This window comes from Papaver somniferum, chromosome 2 (genome assembly GCF_003573695.1).
Source record: "Papaver somniferum cultivar HN1 chromosome 2, ASM357369v1, whole genome shotgun sequence".
Taxonomy (NCBI): domain Eukaryota; kingdom Viridiplantae; phylum Streptophyta; class Magnoliopsida; order Ranunculales; family Papaveraceae; genus Papaver; species Papaver somniferum.
Window position 1 is genome coordinate 11,661,032 of NC_039359.1, and position 21,790 is coordinate 11,682,821.

Here is a 21,790-nt window from a genome sequence, read left to right on the forward strand (position 1 = left end):
CAAACAAAAAAGTATAGCGTCTCAGGTGATCTTTTGTCCTTGTGTCGTTTTTTTTTTAACTTTCTATCCTGCACAACTTTTCTAGAAAAGGTTAGTATGGAAATGGAACTTTTAATAAAAAAAAATGTAAAATAGTCTCTCAGGGTGAAATAGAGTAATGTTATGTTAGACAAGAAAAAATATTACTATTGGCTTGTTAGGTGAAACATATGGACTGGACCATTCAGAAGAAATCATCTAGTAAAAAAATCTAAAAGAAAATCTCAATGATGACCAGACCAAATCCATCAGAAAACTCTGGACGACTTTGAAATTACTGTCTCTAACTTTCTTCCTCCCCATAAGAAAAACAAAATGTCAGCTTTGGTTAGATTTCATTTTTGTTTATATAAATCCAACGAGTGCAATGATAGATTTCTTCAAGGATATTTTTTTCCAAATGGATACCGAACAATGCCATTTTATCCAAAGCTTATCATGCCCCCTCACCATGTTAATGAAATAAATTGCCTGCTGCAACACTTCTTTTTTTTGAAGTTTATTGGCTAAACTAACCTCGAAATCCGACCTGCAAGAATAAAATTATCTACAATTTATTAAATACAAGATCTTAGACTATCCTCAGGCACATTAGCTTGTAGTGTCTTATTTGTGCTTAGTTTTTTTTACTCTTCTCTGAGATAATTATGTGAAATGATTTGAAATGGAAACCAGCTCACTGGGAACTAACTTATTCCAAACTATAATGGACCATAACATTATCATTGTACTACTTACTTAATCAATCAATCACTCAGGATCTCTGAAAATTAATGAAGTCTCAGTTAATGAATCCTACACATTATAATGTGCAACACACACTGAACTTGTCATCACAGAATAATAGAGTTAGTTGCCCGTCAAAAAATGTTTTAGGGTGTCGAGTTACTGACGATTATGATGGGGGGCCAAATGCTCATCAGACAATGTCGTGAACCAAAATGTTTGACCAGTAGTACTTGGATCCCTTTTCTGTCATCTCAAGTAACGTAAGATAGAAAAAGAGAATTCTAGCATAGAACTGTTAGTCTGTTATTGTAAAAATCAGTCAAACAAGGTTGAAATTGGCCGTCGCAGCAGATGGTAAAATAACAAAACAAACCCAAATGTTGCTCCATCGGTTAGACGTTGTGCTACTTCTCGTGTTACCGATTATTAAGATCTCTACGAGAGAGATATAACAATGGTGCTGTGGTGTAGTCGGTTATCACGTCAGTCTTACACACTGAAGGTCCCCAGTTCGAGCCTGGGCAGCACCATATGTATTTTTGGTCTTCTTTTTTCTCCCGTAGGAAAACGGGAGCCTAGGAAGCACCATATGTTTTTGTCGAAATTAACGTTTAGTCCCAGATATGTTGGGCTTTAGACATTCTACTCCAGCCTTCTCAAACCTAGTACTAGGAGATTCAAATTTGCCTAATTCAAGACGAGTCGGTCCTTTTACGAACGATTCAGTCCAAAGACAACTTTTCTGATGACCAGACTTCTCAAGCCTAGTACTAGGGGATTCAAATTTGCCTAATTCAAGACGAGTCGGTCCTTTTACGAACGATTCAGTCCAAAGACAACTTTTCTGATGACAAATATACCCATAAACTTTCATGATTCAGTTCGGTTTCATTTCTTTTCTTCCGTTTCATATATCGAAACAGCTCTCATGATCCATTTACCGTTGTTGAATACAACGTTACAGAGATAAAATTTCAGACTGAATCTCTTATTCGATTTATGATGAGAGATTAGATATATAATTGTAGTATTTGATTTTTGTTTGGAGAATAGAATTAGGTAATATTTCAACAAAAATGGAAACAATAAGATCCACAATTCTTCAACTCTATAGAAATCAATATGGTGGCTCCTCCTACTGTTCGATTACTCATCCATGACTATTTCGTTACGGTAATAATCAATGGATTTTCACAATTTCTCTGTTGATTTTAATTTACTATAATTTTGATTTTTTTACTATAATTCGGATTTTTGTTTTTGTTGTAGATGGGATGTGATGCATCTCTAATGTTAAACTCCACGAATGGAGCTGAAACTGATAAAGAATCAATCATTGAAGGGATTTGATGTAATTGAGCACATCATTCGTAGGTAATTTATTTACATATTTCTACGATCTTGTTTCATAATTACTCCTAGATCTGAAATGTATGTTATTAGAGCAATGCTCAGTCAAACTCACAAGCGTTGCTATCTTAAGCTTGTTGTCAAGTTTAGTTGTCAAAACTATAAGTCTTGATTTCTAGTCTACTTATAGCTAAGTCTCGGATTAGGATAGAAAATGTAGTTGAGCATTAGACTTCACGGCGTTCATAAACTGAAGACGAAGAACTATTAAGGGGAGCTTGTGGAACTTCATCAACAAAATGTATGTGGAGACTTGAACTCATCTATCACTCAAAAGTCTATCTACTCTATCTCCTGTTTGAGACAAAAGTCGTATAACTATATAGACTTCGATTATACACATTTGATATTTCGAGCTGAGTTTAACTCGCTTACATATTTCTCGAAATATGTGTCGGTAAGCTTTCGCTTTAACCAAGTTCATCTTATATTCTTGACGAAAGTCAAAAGATGATCATGTGAAAATCGCCTTATCACATCTTACATGATTTGTTTGAGACAGTCACTTCATGTAGACTTGGAATGTTTCGTATTGATCATTCGATCACTTGAAAATTGCTTTGAAGCTAATAGTTTGTATGAGACAGCTATTGTCATCTTCCGATGATGTTTCAATGATTTAAATGGGAGTTTAAAACAAATAACCATGATCGGATATAACACAGTATGTGTACTTGTATGCTAACTGTTGCAAGTTATTCAAAGTCCGGGAACCATAGTATGCATGCCCGTATGCATAATGGTTGGTTAATGAAAGTCCGAAAATGTAATATGCATACCGATATGCGTACTAGCGTGAGTTTAAAGTTCCGGGATTTAACTGAGTTTGGAAGGTATGCGTACCCGTTCGCAAACTGGCGAACCAAAACTTAGTCCGGCCACTTAGGTATGCGTACTCGTTTGCATACTTGAGTAGGTTATGTTCCTAAAATCGGTTTTTTCATAAACTAATACATTTATATATTAAGGAATGCAACCTTTTGCAAACCGTGGCTATAATGTTCATGAAATGGTTCGAGTGAATAAAAATCGATTTTTTTTCAATTGTGTCTTATATAGTTCTATGAGAATATAAAGAATTGAACAACTCTAGAACTAGTTTCATTTGAGTCATTTGAACTAGTTATGGTTAAGATAAATAAGGTTGATATGAAAGTGTTCATATGGCTAACTTCGGTTAACTATTGTTGAGCCAACAAGGTGTACACGATTAGGTACGATTACTCATATCTAAATGAAGTGACTTTTCAATTGTGTGTAACAAGCTAAGTTTGATCTAACGGTTGAAAGATATTAGCTTGAGTCTAATCAGGTTTTCATCTAACGGTGAATAATGAATGCTTTGTTACCAAGGTAACATTGATTGCAAACCCTGATTTGAAGACTATATAAGGGAGAACTCTAGCAATTGGGAAACCTAATCTCCATACCTCATGTGTGATACTAGTTGCAACTAGAGTCGATTCTCCTTTAACCTTAGGTTTTTACAAAATCCTGTAGGTTAACGACTTAAAGAATTCATTGGGATTGTGAAGCCAGACCCAACTATTTCTATGTAGTTGCGTGTTCTGATATTGCTGTTTTCTATCGTGATTGAGTATTATCTTCTTTAAGATTTTCTCGAGATTTATTCACCGATAGGCAAGATAAAATATAGTCACAAACATCTTCGTCTCATCGTTTGTGATTCCACAATATCTTGTTTCGCTACCATCCAATTAATAATATTATGTGATGATTGATATTACTAGGATTTTCTTCGGGAATATAAGTCAGGTGTATCAGTTGGTTCATGTTCACCTTGATTTATCAAAAGACGGAACAAAACTCTTAGGTATTTCTGTGGGAGACAGATTTACCTATTCAATAGACTTTTCTGTGTGAGACAGATTGGTTTATCAAGTCTTCGACTTTGGGTCATAGAAACTCTTAGTTGTGGGTGAGATCATCTAAGGGAATCAAGTTCGCAGAGTCCTGCTAGAATTCAGAGGCGTAAAGAATGCGACTGTAACTTTATCAGTGTGAGATTGGTTAGGGCTCAACTACATTCCAGTCTGAAGTTAACTTGGAGTAGGCTAGTGTCTGTAGCGGCTTAATACAGTGTGGTGTTCAAATCTGGACTAGGTCCCGAGGTTTTTCTGCATTCCTCGTTAACAAAATTTCTGGTGTCTGTGTTATTTCTTTTCGCATTATATTTGTTTATATAATTGAAATATCACAGGTTGTGTGTAGTTTACTCAATTAGATATCAAACCTTTGGGTTGTTAATTAAATTGATTGACACTTGGATATTGGTTTTTGATACCGCCCAAGTTCTTTCTTATATTCAATTGGGATCACAAATTCCTATTTGTTTGATTGCATATTGAATTAAGAAATTGAGATATAACTCTTGGATATACTTTTCTTAAGATTGAGTCTGACTGTCTAGTTGATTCTCTTGAAAGTATATTGGAGTTAGTCCATACAGATTACTAAGCGAAATGTTGGTTGTGGTTGTTAGACCCCCGCTTTTTCAATTGGTATCAGAGCAGGCAAACACGTTTAAGACCTTATAAGTCTATGTTTGTAGCGATCTGACTCTATGGACAGAAGTGCTATCTTAGTAAACGTACCACCAGTCTTCGATGGCTCAAATTACTTATGGTGGAAAATTACTATGCGTGCCTTTCTTCAAGCGTGTGATTTTCAGTTATGGGTTTATGTAGTTAATGGCTATGATCCTCCAATGGTTATAGTAAACGGTGTTTTTGTTGCAAAGAATATTGGTAGACATGATCTTAACGAGATTCTCGCTACAAAGTAAAATTCTGACGGTTTAAACTCTATCATTCATGTCATACCCCATATCTTCAGCACCATGTGACTACTGCACTCGGTTTAAAGATGCGTGGGATACCTTAGAAACTCTATTCGAAGGGAATACCTCTGAAAAAGGAAGCTAGGCTTTAAAACCTAAATTCTGATTGGGAAAACCTTTGTATGGATGATGAAGATTCAGTTGATGAGTTTAATCACAAAGTGTCTGAAATTGTTAATGCATCTTTTGCATTGGGTAAGACTATTCCTGAAAAGAACATTGTGATGAAAATTCTCAGATAATTGCCAGCCAAATACGACTCTAAGAAACATGCCATCTTTGAAGGAAATAACATTAATACTTTATCCAGAAATATCTGCTTGGGAAGTTAAATATCTTTGATCATAAGCATATATCCAAATCTGAATAGGATATTGCTTTCAAAGCACAAAAGAACACAAAATTACTTGACAAAAGTAAATGTGTTGGCAACTCTGTGGATGATCCTTGTGATATTGATTCATCAGATAATGATCTTGATAACTCAGTTTCTCTGATCATAATACAGTTTAGAGATATTCCTTTGAAGAGAAGTAAACGGTTCGTCAGAGATAAGCCTACATCATCAGTTAAACCTCATGACCGTGTTCCTCTTAAAAACAGGGATACAGTCGATACTGATGATGAGGATATGCCTCAGTGCTTCAAGTGTAAATGTTTTGGTCATTTTTCCAATGAGTGTCCAAATCGTAGAAAATACACTAAAAACAAAGGTCTTGATGCAACTCTTGGTGAAATGTCTGATCACTATGATTCAAATGAAGATGAAGAATCAAGTGTTGCGCTCCTTGCTGAAAATATTGATTTTGATAATTGTAGCAATACTCACATCAATATTAATATGTTTCCTGGAGAAACTTCTTCAACTGTTTTGGAGGATAAAATGGATTTTTCTCTATCTACTAGAAATCCTATTTCTAATATTTCAGGTACCACAATTTGTCTAGCAGCGTGCTCCCCCATGGTGTCTGAACCATCCTCCACTTTGATATGTTCTTACTGTACTATTAAGGGTCACGGACTCTCTACTTGTTTCAAATAAAAACATAAAGTAAGATATGTCAACAAACTTCAACGGAGAGCAAATCGATTAGCAAACAAGGTCAAACTTGTTCATTAAGTCTTCTGAGGTATGTATACTCAACTCTTCTCCAAAGAATTTAATTTCTAAAGAAAAAATTAGACCACTTCAGAAAAGAACCCGATCTAATCATTCTGTGAAATAGGATTTTAGGAACTCTTTCCAAAAGGTTCATGGTGGACAAATTATTGTTCACCCCAACACAACTTAATTGTGTTGGTTGTGCATCTTGTCTCAAGTGCCTGATCCCAAAGAGACAAGAGTTAAGCACTTACAGGTCTTAAGAAAAAGAAAAAGTTTTTTTGTTTCTTTTTGTTTTGGTCTCGGTTGAACTTTTCATATCCTATATTGGTATTGAAAAGAGGTCTCCATGTTTGTTCATTAAAAAGGGGTAAAATCGAAAATTCTGCATTTTTTAGATTTGTCAGTTGTGCGTACGTGAATCTGCTTACTTTGTATAAAGGTTCCGTAACCCTACATTCCTTTTTCCTTCCCTGAAAAACTCTTTTTATCACAAGTTTTCTTGTAGAGGTTGTTTTGTGAATTTCTCTCACAAACCCATATTTGTATGGAAACTCTGAAAATGCGGGGGTCTAACAACCTCACCCAATATTTCGATTAGCAATCTGTATGGACTAACTCCAATATACTTTCTAGAAAATCAAGTAGACAGTCAGACTCAATCTTGAGAAAAGTATATCGAGGAGTTAATATCTCAATCTCTTGATTTGATCTTTACTCAAGCAAATAGAAATCTGCGAGTCTTTATCAAATACAAGGATAAAAACTTGGATGGTACCAAAGACCAATATCCAAGGATCAATCAATTTCCAATCAACAACCAAAGGTTGGATTTCACAATTGATCGATACAACGCACAACCTGTGATATTTCAATTATATAAAAAAATATAACGCGGATATTACCAGCTTGAGTACGCGTACGGGTATGCGTACCTTAGCTACCGGATTTGAGTTTACAAACTCAGCAGAAATTTTTGGTTCGAAAACTTCCGTGAGTACGCGTACCTAAGGTGACTGGTTTACTAGTTTGCAAACTTACAAACTCCAGCAGAAATTTTCGGTATGAAAACTTTTGTGGGTACTCGTACTCAACCTGTCTCCTTCACCAATACTGCATGTACACATATGCACGCACTTGGCTTCCGACACATGGATTTATACATTAATATGCAAACACACTATATATGCTTATATCCATAGATGGTAATCTCAACTCTACATTTCAATCATTGAAACATTCTTTTATAATATTATAACAATGGTTATTCACGACTATCGTCATCAAAGCTATTTTCAAGATTGAAACGTCATCATGACTTTCGTCACGAGTAAAGATGAAAATGGTTAAAGCGAAAGCTTACCAACACATATTTCGAGAAAAAGATCGGCGAGTAACCTCGGCTCGAAATAGAAAATGTGTATGTATGAAAACTATCATACTTATACGATTTTGTCTCAAGAGTAGGAGATAGAATAGACTTTTGAGTGATAGATAAGTTCAAGTATCCACATACCTTTTAGTCGAATGAAGTTTCACCGGTTGCTCGAGTAGTTCTTCGTCTTCGTAAGATGATCGCCATGGAGTCTGGGGCTTCAACTACACTTGAATATTCTAGACCGAGACTTAGTCATAAGTAAACTAGAAACCAAGACATATAGTTTTGATCACTAATATTGACAAACATGCTTGAGATAGAAACACATGTGAGTTAGACCGGGCAATGCTCTAACAAACTCCAAGCATTATAACTTCTGATAGAAAAGAGGTCAATATGATTATCAATCCATCAATCATGAAAGAAAAAGATAAATCTCCGGTACCCTCTTCCTTGAAAAGAAAGGAGGAATGTGAGGAAACCAAGGGATATACCATCAAATCTTCAGAAGTTTTCTGGTGTTCTTGAAGAGTTGAAGGAAACAAGAAAGGAGATATAACAAATAAAGGCTATTGGTTTTAGGAATCTTGAAATTCAGAAGGCCTTGGTTTGGCATCAGTCAAGAAGGTTTGTTAAAATTGACTTATATCTTCATGAACCTTATGTTTCAATAGATGTTGATGACAAGGAGTTCAAGGACGATAAAGAATTTTTCAAAGGTCTTAATGTTCTAGAAAACTTCTTATGAGAATTTATTTTTATGTTTTAAGAAGGATAACTAGGGTTTGGAATAGCAATTATTGTGAGTACACATAGCTATTTCCAACAATTTTCATCTTGCAATGTTTTTAGATTTATTTATTTAAATTCTAAAGTTTATTTGGAAGATGATTTTGCAGTATTAATCTTTATTGGTTTTATATATTGCAAAAATTGTTATGGGATATTTCTGTTTGCGTCCGTGAACTATCATTGTCCCATATATGTCAAAAGTTAAACCTATGTCATTATGAAAATATTGATGGAAGATAGGATGAACTTTTGAGTGAAAAGATTAAGTCTATTATATGTCTTTATCCAAATATTGATGAAAAATCGAATGAATCTTTGAATATTGCGCAGTATTGATCTTTCCCTGATCCACTTCTATGTGGAAGTATTGTGCGCCTCTGTAAGTTTTCTTATGATCAGCGTTTCCGACTAAATTAATCATGGGTTCTCTTGTGGTTAATTTAATTGAGTTTTCCAGGATACAAATTCATGTCTCATGTAATTTTTTATTGTCCAAATAAATCCTTCTTTTCTTGTAAAAGTAAGGTCTCTCTTGTTGTTCTCTCGGGAATGACATTTTATGGGGGAGAGTTCTTAATTGAAATTGTGCTTAACTGTCAAATCTTTGTGGGGAGTGCGGATGTGGAATATTTTAGGAGTTATCTTGTATCTTTATAAACTCCTTGATAGATACACTAAGTTTCGACTATGTGAAATCATCGAAACAAATTTGATATGTTTGCTTTTAGTCATGAAGTATCTCTATGAGAATTTCATTATGATCCCACTAGTTTTCGTACCTTTGCCTATTTATATTGACATAAAGGGGGAGAATTAATGTGTAGTTCACACTACAAATACATATGGTTCACGGATCATTATGTAAGGGGGAGTCGTTTTTATGTGAGATGAAGTATTGACTAAGGAGGAGTGATACATATCACCATAGTATTATTCTCAAAGTTGTGATACGATTGGACTTTGATGTTGTGTAATGATATTATGACACTATACAATAATAATTGAGAGCTACTGTTTTCTCATTGTTATAGCTATGGATCTTCAACAACTATGATGCTGAGTTGACACGTTCAGAATCACTAGAGTACTTGGAAGTGACGAAGATTTCGAGTAATGTTGAAGAACCAAGGAAATTAAGCATTTAGATGATAAGCTACAAAGTTTATTTATTTTGTAATCCATATGTATTGATAGTTTTGTCGCTAAAATTGACAAATGGGAAGATTGTTAGAGCACTGCTCGATCAAACTCGCAAGCCTTGCAATCTCAAGCTTGTTGTCAAGTTCAGTTTCCAAAACTATAAGTCTTGATTTCTAGTCTACTTATAGTTAAGTCTCGGATTATGATAGAAAGTGTAGTTGAGCATTATACTTCATGTCGTTCATCTATTGAAGACGAATAACTACTAAGGGGAGCTTGAGGAACTTCATCAACAAAAGGTATATGGAGACTTGAACTCATCTATCACTCAAAAGTCTATCTCCTATTTGAGACAAAAGTCATATAGCTATATAGACTTCGATTATACACATTTGATATTTCGGGCTGAGTTAACTCGCTTACATATTTCTCAAAGTATGTATTGGTAAGCTTCGCTTTAACCAAGTTCATCTTATATTCTTGACGAAAGTCAAAAGATGATCATGTAAAAATCGCCTTGTAACATCTTACATGATTTGTGTGAGACAGTCACTTTATGTAGACTTGGAATGTTTCGTATTGATCATTCGATCACTTGAAAATTGCTTTGAAGCTAATAGTTTGTGTGAGGCAGCTATTGTCATCTTCCGAGAATGTTTCAATGATTGAAATGGGAGTTTAGAACAAATAACCATGACCGTATATAGCACAGTATGCGTACTTGTATGCTAACTGATGCAAGTTATTCAAAGTCCGGGAACCATAGTATGCATACCCGTGCGCGTACTGGTTGGTTAATGAAAGTCCGGGAACTTAGTGTACATACCGGTGTTCGTACAGGCGTGAGTTTCAAGATTCGGGATTTAACTGAGTTTGGAAGGTATGCGTACATGTTCGCATACTGGCAAACTGGTGTGGTTTTAAAAGAACCTACAACTTAGACCTGCAAGTATACAGGGTCAGTTGTAGTGAGTGAGGTAAGAAGGGGTTTGTCCTCAGGGACAAGGAGGGTGTAATGCTATTTCTTTGTGTTTTCCTAACTAATTTTCCTAAAGTGGCAGTGACAAGAGCTAAACAATGGGAAGTATACTAGGGCCTTTGATTCCACCACTAATTTACATTACTTGTTCTGATCCTAACACTAACCTTGTCCTTACAACTGATAATGAAAGGGATGTGAATCCTCTACATATCTAAGGTCAATCTGATATGGATGATTCAATCACAACTAAGATAATCCTCCTAAGCATTAACTGTCTTTTCAAGGTACAGCTATTCAAAAGGTTCATATATACTTTTAAGTATGAGTTGCAGTTCTACAACACCGAATAAATCTAACTACAATGGATGCATTACATACACTGTGAAAGTTAAGTGTTGAAGTCCAAAGACTAAATTCCATCCTAAACAATTAAGCATAACAAGGTTATTATCATGAACATGAACAGCAAATAGAAAATTAGGGTTTCATCTAACCCTAGCAGAACAACTTAGAACATGAACTGTGAATTAAAATTAGAATTGAAACAAAAAAAAATAAAAACCTAAAACTAACACTATTGGTGCTCTGGCTAGCCCAGGCATACCCCCAACATTACACACACCATGTTTTATTTATAGTGCAGAATCCCCAAATTTCTAAACCCTAATTTTTGAAAACCTAAAATTTGATTTGGGGATTTTCAATTTGACGTACCCACTTGCGATTTCACCTCGACCCATACCTTCTTCTGTTCTTCCCACTTGTTCTGCTGCTTTTGCTGCTCTTCTTTGTGAATTGTGAACCCTAGCTCGAGTCGTATCATCAACTCCACACCCTAGGTCAGTGGGATGTGAATTTGATGAAACACCTAGGCTAGGTAGAGAGATGGTGGAGTTGTCGGGTGGTTGTGGTGGTGGTGTGGTTCGAGGTCTGGTGGTGGCATTGACGGCAGGAGATGGTGGTGGCGGAAGTTGCAAGTGATATGGAAGAGAGGAATTTGGGGAGAAGAGGAGAAGAGGTCGATGAAGAATGGGTTAGGGGCTGTTTGGTTTGTGGTGTAGGTGTTTGGCGTTTGGGTGTTGAGCGGGAGTAGCGAACTTTGATGCACAGCGAGTAAAGAGCGTTGGATGATCCCATATAGATTGAATAGAACGGCTGCGATGGAGAGGTATGTAGCGACCGTTGGATTATGAGATACAACAAAACTGACGGCTTCAGATGGAGTTAGGTACTATGTGTTTGACAGGAGCTACGGATTTTGATGCACAATGATGAGGTGGCCGTTGGATGATGAGATGGATCCAATCTGACGGCTCTCATGGAAATGGGTATGGATAATGGAAATTGATTTGGGTATGGGTTTTGAGCCTTGGGTATGCCAAGCCCATATCTTCTTTAAGAAAAATTCTTCCTCTTCAAGCCCACTTTTAATTGATCCGGCTCTTGCAAACATCAATCTTCGCTGCCTTTCTGCGGGAGTCTTTGCCGTTTCTTTGCTCTTTTCGCTCCGTGAGTTAACCAGGATTTATTTAGTACCTAAAAATGAAAAATTAATTGAGAAAAGTATTTATTCTTGAAAACAACGAAAACGCAGAATATGGGATAAAATGGAGCGTTAGTGCACAAATGATGAGTTAAATGCCAATACAAAGGTGCAAATATATACAATATTTGGCACTCATCAAATACCCCCAAACCTGAATTTTACTTGTCCTCAAGTAAAACAAAACTAAGGAAATCCTACCTATACCACTGTCGCTGGTCTCTAGATTGCATTTAGCGAATGCAATAAGCCTTTTAAACCACTAAGTGTCCCTAGTGGATGAGTTGAAGTCTCGTGAATGTTTTCTTAGAACGTACCTACAAAGTTCTAGGACAAAATATAAGCTCAGATTCCATGAAATGTGACATGTGCAAGACAGTAGAAGCTCACAGCAAAATGGAGATGTCAATCTAGCTATCAAAGGCACAATCCTAGCACTGATAACAAATAAAGACATGTGATAAGAGTGTAAAGTGTATCTACACATGTGTAAAGAAAGATCGGATGTTATGACTACTAATCACCAAGAGATAGTTTCTCAGGCTAAGAATCGAGGTCGAAATCTAGCTAGCTGTCCGGACTTTACGAGAATTGTGAATGAGTTGGAGGTATTTCACAATTACTCGCGTTGTACATCAATGGCATACACCCTTCCTTGCTTATAACACAAAAACAAAAAAGATGACTCTTTACATGACTCTTATTTACATTGACTACTCTCTTTTATTTTTGGAACAAGAGAGGATGAAATTGATAAATACTTGATTTTTTTTATTTTTTATTTTTTTTTCTGATAATTTTCTGAATATATACATCGTTTTTATTTTTTTATTTTTTTTTGAAAAAAATATTTACAACATGGTAACTCTTTTGATACATAAGCATAAAGAAACAAAAAAATTACATGACACTTTGCAAGAGGTAGCCCTTTTTGATGCACCCAGTTAAATTCGATGGTTGTCTTTCTTAATGTAACCTCTACCTTCTATCCCAACCAACCAAAGAACAAGCTAGTCAAGTTTCGTTCAGTATTCTAAAGTGATTGGCAATCGTGACTTCCGATAGAACACCTCAAGGATGAGGCTATACATGTATTGGTAGATCGTGCGCGTGCAAGTTTCTTATCACTATGTGAATTGTGCTAGAATCAGGGTGCCTAAATATCTAGACTAAGAATCCTTATGTTTACATACATACACAAGAGTCAACATTTCAAGGTAAATGAGCTCCATTTTTATGTTTTTTTTCGAATTTTTTAATTTTTAATTTTGATTTTTTAATTTTTTTTCAAAAAGAAAGAGTTCTGTTTTCAATTATAACATGTTATCAAAGTATCTACTTTTCACCCCCAAACCTAAACTAAACATTGTCCTCAATGTTTCTAAAGATAAACATATTTATAACTTGGACATATCAGAAGAACATGTTGAGTTTTGAGAGAAAGGAAAGAGAATACCCGAATTGACGAAAGAAAGAAACGAACTCCATTATTCATGGTTAGAATCCAACATATTTCAGCCGCGATCACCATGAAGTAGCAAAATATATACAAAAATGGAAAAAGAAATCAAGTCAAAGTGACTCAACCTGAAGATTTTGAATCTTCAGGATTATATACAAAAATTCACTATATACATAAAGTCTAAAGAGTTGAGGATCAACCCAAAAGACAAAGTGTTGAAACATAGACAGTTTCAAAACACTAAAATTGGACTGAAATGGGAGCGAGAGTGAACAACCAAATGAGCTACCCCTAAACCTGGATTTTACACTAGATATACTATTGGATACGAAATCTCGCGGTTTTGGGGGTTCATCATGCACAAGATCTAACTCGAAATGGACTTTGTTAGGGATGGGCAAACATGCATATTCCAACTGTGGCTCCTTAAAAGTATTGTATTTAGATGCAAAATAGTCCAAGAGGACTTGAGAGGCACACAGTTCCAATCCTAGATTAGGAATTCTCAGAATAGTTGGTTTAAAAAATTTGTTACAAACCATATCTAGGTTGGGTGGACTAATCTCAATCTGTGACTTAGGCAAGAAGGTCACATCTAAGTTTCTCACATACATGAGATCAAAAGTACCAATATTATCAGTCACATCAGCATTTTTTAAGTCATAATCAAGTTGTGTAGCATGCTCATCATCACAAAACAATTTCACAAGTCCAAATTCAGAATCATGGTTATCCGAAATATCCAAATTAACATCGAAAGAAGCAATATATTGTGGCTTAAGTATGGAATCAGACACATCAACTATATTTTCATGCATAGGATCATTGGTGTCAACAGAAGATTCAACATTACCTAAGTCATGCTCTTTACAGGATAACTGCACAATATCTAAATCAGTAGCCTCATCACATGTATATGGAATACTAGAAGAAACATCATTCATGAAGGTCGGGGCAGAAAAGCCTAATGTATTTGAACCCAAAGGTTCCATAATATTTTCAGCATAGACATGTTCTTCTAACATAACATCATCATCATCATCATCATCACAAATACATGAAAATCCTACTTTGTCAAAACCATTAGTGTTTTTCGTCCATATATCTGCCTCTAAAATAGGTGAATATGGATTGACATTTTCAGCAATAGGGTATGAAACACTATATCCAGAATTAAGCTCATTGGGAAAATAAACATCTGACTCATGGTGATTACCCATATCATGTGGCATGGTCCTAGTTTCCCTATAGGTTTCCCACTTATGGGTTTTCTCTACAACTTCAGCTAAAAATGACCATGCATCGTCCACAATTTTATCAATGAACTCACCATTACACATAGATTCAACCAAGGCTCGAGACTTAAAGTCTAGTCCCTCATAAAGAATGGCGACCAGTCTCCACTTCTCAAGGCCATGGTGAGGACACTCAAACAACAAATCATTAAACCGTTCAAAATAATGAAAAAGTGTCTCCCCATCTAACTGGACAAAAAAATTAATACTTTGACGAATGGAGATGGTCCTATGATGTGGAAAGAACTTTTTGACAAATTGATTTGTGAGTTGGTCCCAAGTGGTGATTGACTACGGTCTCAGATTGTAAAACCATGTTTTAGCCCTTTCCTTTAAAGAAAATGTAAACAAGCGCATTTCAAAGAGTCTTCGGATATATGGTCAGGTTGTAAAGCCCGGACAATTTGTTCAAACTCTCTTACATGATTATAGGGATTCTCATAATCGAACCCTTGAAATATAGGAAGTATTTGTATCATGCTTGTGTTTAGTTCAAATGGGCCATCAGTCTGGGATAAAACGATACATGATAACTGACTTATTCTGTTAGAGTACATGTATTCATGGAGACTACGGGGTTTATTCACATACTCGCCCATTGTTTTCAGAAAAATTTGGTTTTGATGGGTTTTGAAAGGGTTTTGAAAAGAAAATTTGGTTTTAAGAATGGGAGCAAAATTTTGGTTTTTGAATGGGAGAAAACTTTTGGTTTTAATTTTGGGAGCAAGCCCACATTGGTGAAGCAAAGCTTTGGTTTTGAATTAGGAGCAAAATTTTGGTTTGAATATGGGAGAAATTTTTGGTTTTGTTGGGTTTTGAAACTTTTGGTTTCAAAATGGGACAAATTTGAGCAAGGCCCACTTTTGGTTTTGAAAAGAAGCCCAAAAGCTTTTTTGAAAACTTTGAACTATTGGGTCTTTAAAAGTTTGTACTTTGAAGCCCACTGTTGGGAGTTGGAAGGAAGCCTTGGTTTTGAACCCACTGTTGGGTTTTGAGAAGTGGGTTATAAAAAGTTTGTGAAGTGAAGCCCATTTGGGGCTTTAAAAACTATTCAAGTTTTGAAACAAAAGTTTTTACAAGCCCACAAATAATCAAAGCTACAAGCCCAAAGAAAATACAAGCCCAACTGTTGGGTTTAATATTACAATCCCAGAATTCAAAAATATAAACCCAACAGACAATTGGGCTTTCCTACTGGGTTTTGGCTTACCTGATTTTTGGAGGGAAGCCCAGTTGGGCTTTGGTCCTTTTGTGTTTGTTGCAAAAGCCCAGTTGGGCTTGGTTCAAATTCTGTGCAATTCCACAAGCAGCTCCAGTTGGTTCACAGCTTCTACTCCAACAGCACCAGCCCAGCCCAGCAGATCAGCAAGGCAGGGTCAAGCTTCAGCAACAGGCCCAGCAGGGTATTTGGACTACCACACCCAGTAAACTGGGTTAGATTTGGCTGATTTCTGCCTCATCCCACAGCTACTGTTCCTCTCCCTTCGAACTTTGGCAGCAGCACCACAGGTTCAGGCTTCACAGCAGCACATCAAGAGAAGCACAGCAGCAACAGAAGATGTTTCTCCACAGTAGGTACCTGCTGGCTCAGAAGAGAAGATCAGTCTCTTTGAAGCAAATGGGTGGAGCAAAGAAGCAATGAGGAAAAACAACAAACAATAAGTGATGCAAGATGCAGGAATGCACTATGCAAGAATGCTAAGCTAGGCAGTAGCAGGAAAGCAATGCAGTATGCAATATGACAGATAATGAAGTTATGCTAAAATGCAAGAATGCAAAGAGAAAGAGTAAGATGAAACAGCAAACTAGCAAAGATGACAGCAAACTATCAAGATGTAGAAAATGAGAGAAACAACACAGCGCCGCTACCGAGTCCTTGGCAGCGGCGCCAAAAACTTGGTGTGGTTTTAAAAGAACCTACAACTTAGACCTACAAGTATACAGGGTCAGTTGTAGTGAGTGAGGTAAGAAGGAGTTTGTCCTCAGGGACAAGGAGGGTGTAATGCTATTTCTTTGTGTTTTCCTAACTAATTTTCCTAAAGTGGCAGTGACAAGAGCTAAACAATGGGAAGTATACTAGGGCCTTTGAGTCCACCACTAATTTACATTACTTGTTCTGATCCTAACACTAACCTTGTCATTACAACTGATAATGAAAGGGATGTCAATCCTCTACATATCTAAGGTCAATCTGATATGGATGATTCAATCACAACTAAGATAATCCTCCTAAGCATTAACTGTCTTTTCAAGGTACAGCTAATCAAAAGGTTCATATATACTGTTAAGTATGAGTTGCAGTTCTACAACACCGAATAAATCTAACTACAATGGATGCATTACATACACTGTGAAAGTTAAGTGTTGAAGTCCTAAGAATAAATTCCATCCTAAACAATTAAGCATAACAAGGTTATTATCATGAACATGAACAGCAAATAGAAAATTAGGGTTTCATCTAACCCTAGCAGAAAAACTTAGAACATGAACTGTGAATTAAAATTAGAATTGAAACAAAAAAAAGTAAAAACCTAAAACTAACACTATTAGTGCTCTGGCTAGCCCAGGCATACCCCCAACATTACACACACCATGTTCTATTTATAGTGCAGAATCCCCAAATTTCTAAACCCTAAAATTTGATTTGGGGATTTTCAATTTGACGTAGCCACTTGCGATTTCACCTCGACCCATACCTTCTTCTGTTCTTCCCACTTGTTCTGCTGCTTTTGCTGCTCTTCTTTGTGAATTGTGAACCCTAGGTCGAGTCGTCTCATCAACTCCACACTCTAGGTCAGTGGGATGTGAATTTGATGAAACACCTAGGCTAGGTAGAGAGATGGTGGAGTTGTCGGGTGGTTGTGGTGGTGGTGTGGTTCGAGGTCTGGTGGTGGCAGTGATGGCAGGAGATGGTGGTGGCGGAAGTTGCAGGTGATAGGGAAGAGAGGAATTTGGGGAAAAGAGGAGAAGAGGTCTACGAAGAATGGGTCAGGGGATGCTTGGTTTGTGGTGTAGGTGTTTGGCGTTTGGGTGTTGAGCGGGAGTAGTGAACTTTGATGCACAGCGAGTAAAGAGCGTTGGATGATCCCATATAGATTGAATCGAACGGCTACGATGGAGAGGTATGTAGCGACCGTTGGATTATGAGATACAAAAAAACTGACGGCTTCAGATGGAGTTAGGTACTATGTGTTTGACAGGAGCTTCGGATTTTGATGCACAATGATGAGGTGGCCGTTGGATGATGAGATGGATCCAATCTGACGGCTCTCATGGAAATGGGTATGGATAATGGAAATGGATTTGGGTAAGGGTTTTGGGCCTTGGGTATGCCAATCCCATATCTTATTTAAGAACAATTCTTCCTCTTCAAGCCCACTTTTAATTGATCCGGCTCTTGCAAACATCAATCTTCGCTGCCTTTCTGCGGGAGTCTTTGTCGTTTCTTTGCTCTTTTCGCTCTGTGAGTTAACCAGGCTTTATTTAGTACCTAAAAATGGAGCGTTAGTGCACAAATGATGAGTTAAATGCCAATAAAAATGTGCAAATATATACAATATTTGGCACTCATCACAAACACAAACTTAGTCCGACCACTTAGGAATGCGTACCCGTTTGCATACTTGAGTAGGTTATGTTCTAAAATCGGTTTGTTCATGAACTAATACATTTATATATTAAGGAATGCAATCTTTTGTAAATTGTAGCTATAATGTTCATGAATGTATGCGAGTGAATCAAAACCGATTTTGCTTCAATTGTGTCTTGTATACTTCTATGAGAATATAAACAATTGAAAAACTCTCGAACTAGTTTCATTTGAGTCACTTGAACTAAGTTCGACCTAACGGTTGAAAGATATTGGCTTGAGTCTAGGTTTTCATCTAACGGTGAATATTGAATGCTTTGTTACCAAGGTAACATTGATTGCAACCCTGATTTGAAGACTATATAAAGGATGTTAGAGCATAGCTCGGTTGAACCCATCAAGCGTTGGTATGTCAAGATTGGTTGTCATATTTTAGTGAACCAAAACTCATTTAAAGATACACTTGATTATTTATTAGAGTCAACTTCGTATAGGTAAGCTTGAAAGTATTAGGATATGAGACATTACAAGTATTACGTGAAGACTTGAAGAATATGAAGAAGTAAGGAGCTACACCGATGACATCATCCTTCCACTTGAGGTTAGTAATATTTGACTTGAACTGTTTCATTCTGTAGCGTATCTTTCAAGTCGTGCATATTGAAAACATAACTGCAAAGCTGTGAATGATTATACTCAAGTTAGATATAGTATTAAGGACTTACAATATGAAGTATAACGTCTATCTTTTGAACTTCGTATATAAGACATCGACATAATCTTATGAATGCTATTATGATTATGTATGGGTATGGATGAAGATTTCGTCCTAGGAAACAATGTTTTACATTCGTTTAAAGTAAGTAAATTCATAAACTTGTTTTGTGAATCGAAAGGGAAATCGCTAGGCTTATTGGTATTGTTATTCATCGCAAATATTTTGAATTACCAATAAGTGTGTTTAGTATAACTGCTCATAACTTGTTTATGTATCTTGGTAAAACTATTCACAAGGCCTGACTTTTGTATTGGTATGACTTTTATTAGTGAAACCGATCTTAAGTAATCACCTAAGATGGTAAGATCGATATCTTGAATTTGGTGCGACTAAATACTAGCCATTGGGTAACCGATCCTAGTAAGAGTTGTGATTGATCACAAGAGAGAGTGTAATCGATCCTTGTAAGAGGTTTAACAAGTTTTAGTAAGTTGGTGTAACTGATCCTATAACTTGGTCAACCGATCACAAGTTTTACCATAAGAAGTGGTAACCGATCCTAGTACTTAGTTAGCCATTTTATGGTAACTAGTGTAACTGATCCTAGTACCTACTTAGATGTAGAACCGAAACTTTATGTTGAGGTAGAACCGTGAAACCCATTAATGGTGATTTAATAGGATAATCAATCACATATTTCTTGGAAATCAGATGAACCAATTCGAAACTTGTTTGGAATTGTGGAAAATCGATTCCAAGATTGTAAATATGAAAAAGGATTTACAAAGTAAAGATGTCGACATACTTTGAACATGTGCAGTAACTCTTATCTTTTATTGTGCAAAGATATTCCTTAATAGCTAAACGAGAATCCCAAATCGAAATAAATTGAGAATATTTTAATTAAGGTTTTTATTTTTATATGCTTTTAAATTCCAGCAATTAAAATGCATAATATGCATTTACTAGTTGGAGATTTTCTACTGAGATTTCAGTCAATATTTGGACAAAGCATTTCCAGGAATTATGAAAACCGTTTTTGCCCTTATTGCATATCTTTGAGAATATTCGGTTTTAGAAATTCCTTGGTGTCCAAACTTCCTTGTCTATAAATATTGAAGTTTGAATTTCAAGCAAACTAATCCTCAGAGCCATCAAAACTACCTAGTTGTGTTGTTACTGGTGGAGCCGCCTATTCGGAGAGGAAAGTACCCTAGTTAGGTGAAATCTCTTACGGTCGCTCGGTTTAAAGACTTATTTGGGATTGAGAAGCTCTATTAGTAACGTCAGTAGGAAACTAGATAATTGCAGTTTATTATTAGTTTTCGATTGATTTGATTGACTAACGGTGGTTGAATTTTGATTGCACCTAGTTTGTCTATGCTTGAGAATCTTCTCTTCTGATATAAGATTCACTCAAACTAGACCGAAGTTTCGACGGGGATCTTTAGAATTTTTGTAGATCTAAAGACGTCTTGCGATAATACATTGTTAACAGACTTCGTTCGTGTGTGATTGATCACAAGAGATTCAAGTTGATTGTCTGTAGGTGTTTATTGAAGATCTAAGAAGATTTGAAGACGAAGAAGATTTCTGATTTGGGTTCATAATCTTTGGTGTGCACAAACTTTTTTCGGCTGGAAAAGGATCCAACTATAGTCGGTTTATCTTTGTGATAGATTTGATTGATTAGTTGAGTAGATCGACATCAATACGATTCTTTGTGATTAAAAGTATTGATTGCAAAATCTAGATACAATTACTTTGGTAGTTGTTATTGGATAGATCTAAGGACCTGACAAAGGAGTTTATTGGGATAAACAGAAGAGCATTTGTCAAACTCATATCACGTTGTTTGAAAATAGTTGTTACCGAACAGATTTGTTGTTCCTTTACTGTTTGGAATACGAACCAAAGGAATTGTTCCAAGTGCGTGACTTATTGCAAGTTGGAGGCGCAGGGATACAAACAGAACTAGGTGAACTATAGGTTTAGTTGCTTGGTCTCAACTATACGAAGTTGGTTTAGATTTTGTATGGCGGCTTAATCCTGAGAGTATTCAATTCTGGACAAGGTCCCAAGGTTTTTCTGCATTTTCGGTTTCCTCGTTAACAAAATCTTGTTGTTTCTTTTACTTTTCTATTTTCGTAATTATAATTTTTTAAATTATAATTAGAAATAAAATATACAAACGTTAATTCTTATTTACTTAATAGCAATCCTATTGCGTTTGGTTAAGTCTGAATCTTTTATCAAGTAAACATACTTCGTTGTTGTATTTTCTCGATCTTGTATCCATAATCAATCACACAAGTTTTCTTGTTGTCGTATTGTCTCGATCTCAAATCCATAGACGGTCACACGAACTGTGAACCGATTAGTTGTATTGTCTCGACTCAGTCCATAGACAATCACTTTCGGAGAAAGGACTTATAGGTGGAAAAGTTTTAGATTGAGGTATATTTGGGTACCCTCGTCTTTTCAATTGGTATCAGAGCAGGCAAACACGAAAAGATCTTACAATCTGTGTTTGGTGTGATCCAACCTATAAGAAATTGAATCTAATGAATGATTCAGTTAACGTAACGGCAAGATTTGACTACTTCAAAAACTCGTGGTGGAAGACACGAATGACGTATGTAATACTCTTATTCCTAAATGTTTTAGGAATTGGAAATATATCGATGTATGTCTTGGGTGACTTACACAATCCTTTGGATCCGATAAAGTTCTATATCATTGTGTTTGTTA

At 36.1% G+C, this 21,790-nt stretch overlaps 1 non-coding gene across 1 annotated transcript; it reads left to right on the forward strand.

Moving 5' to 3' along the window:
- The first annotated feature begins 1,224 nt into the window (after nucleotides 1-1,224).
- TRNAV-UAC lies at nucleotides 1,225-1,298 on the forward strand. Its single transcript has one exon. It is a non-coding gene; the product is annotated as a tRNA-Val (tRNA).
- The last annotated feature ends 20,492 nt before the right edge of the window (nucleotides 1,299-21,790 follow it).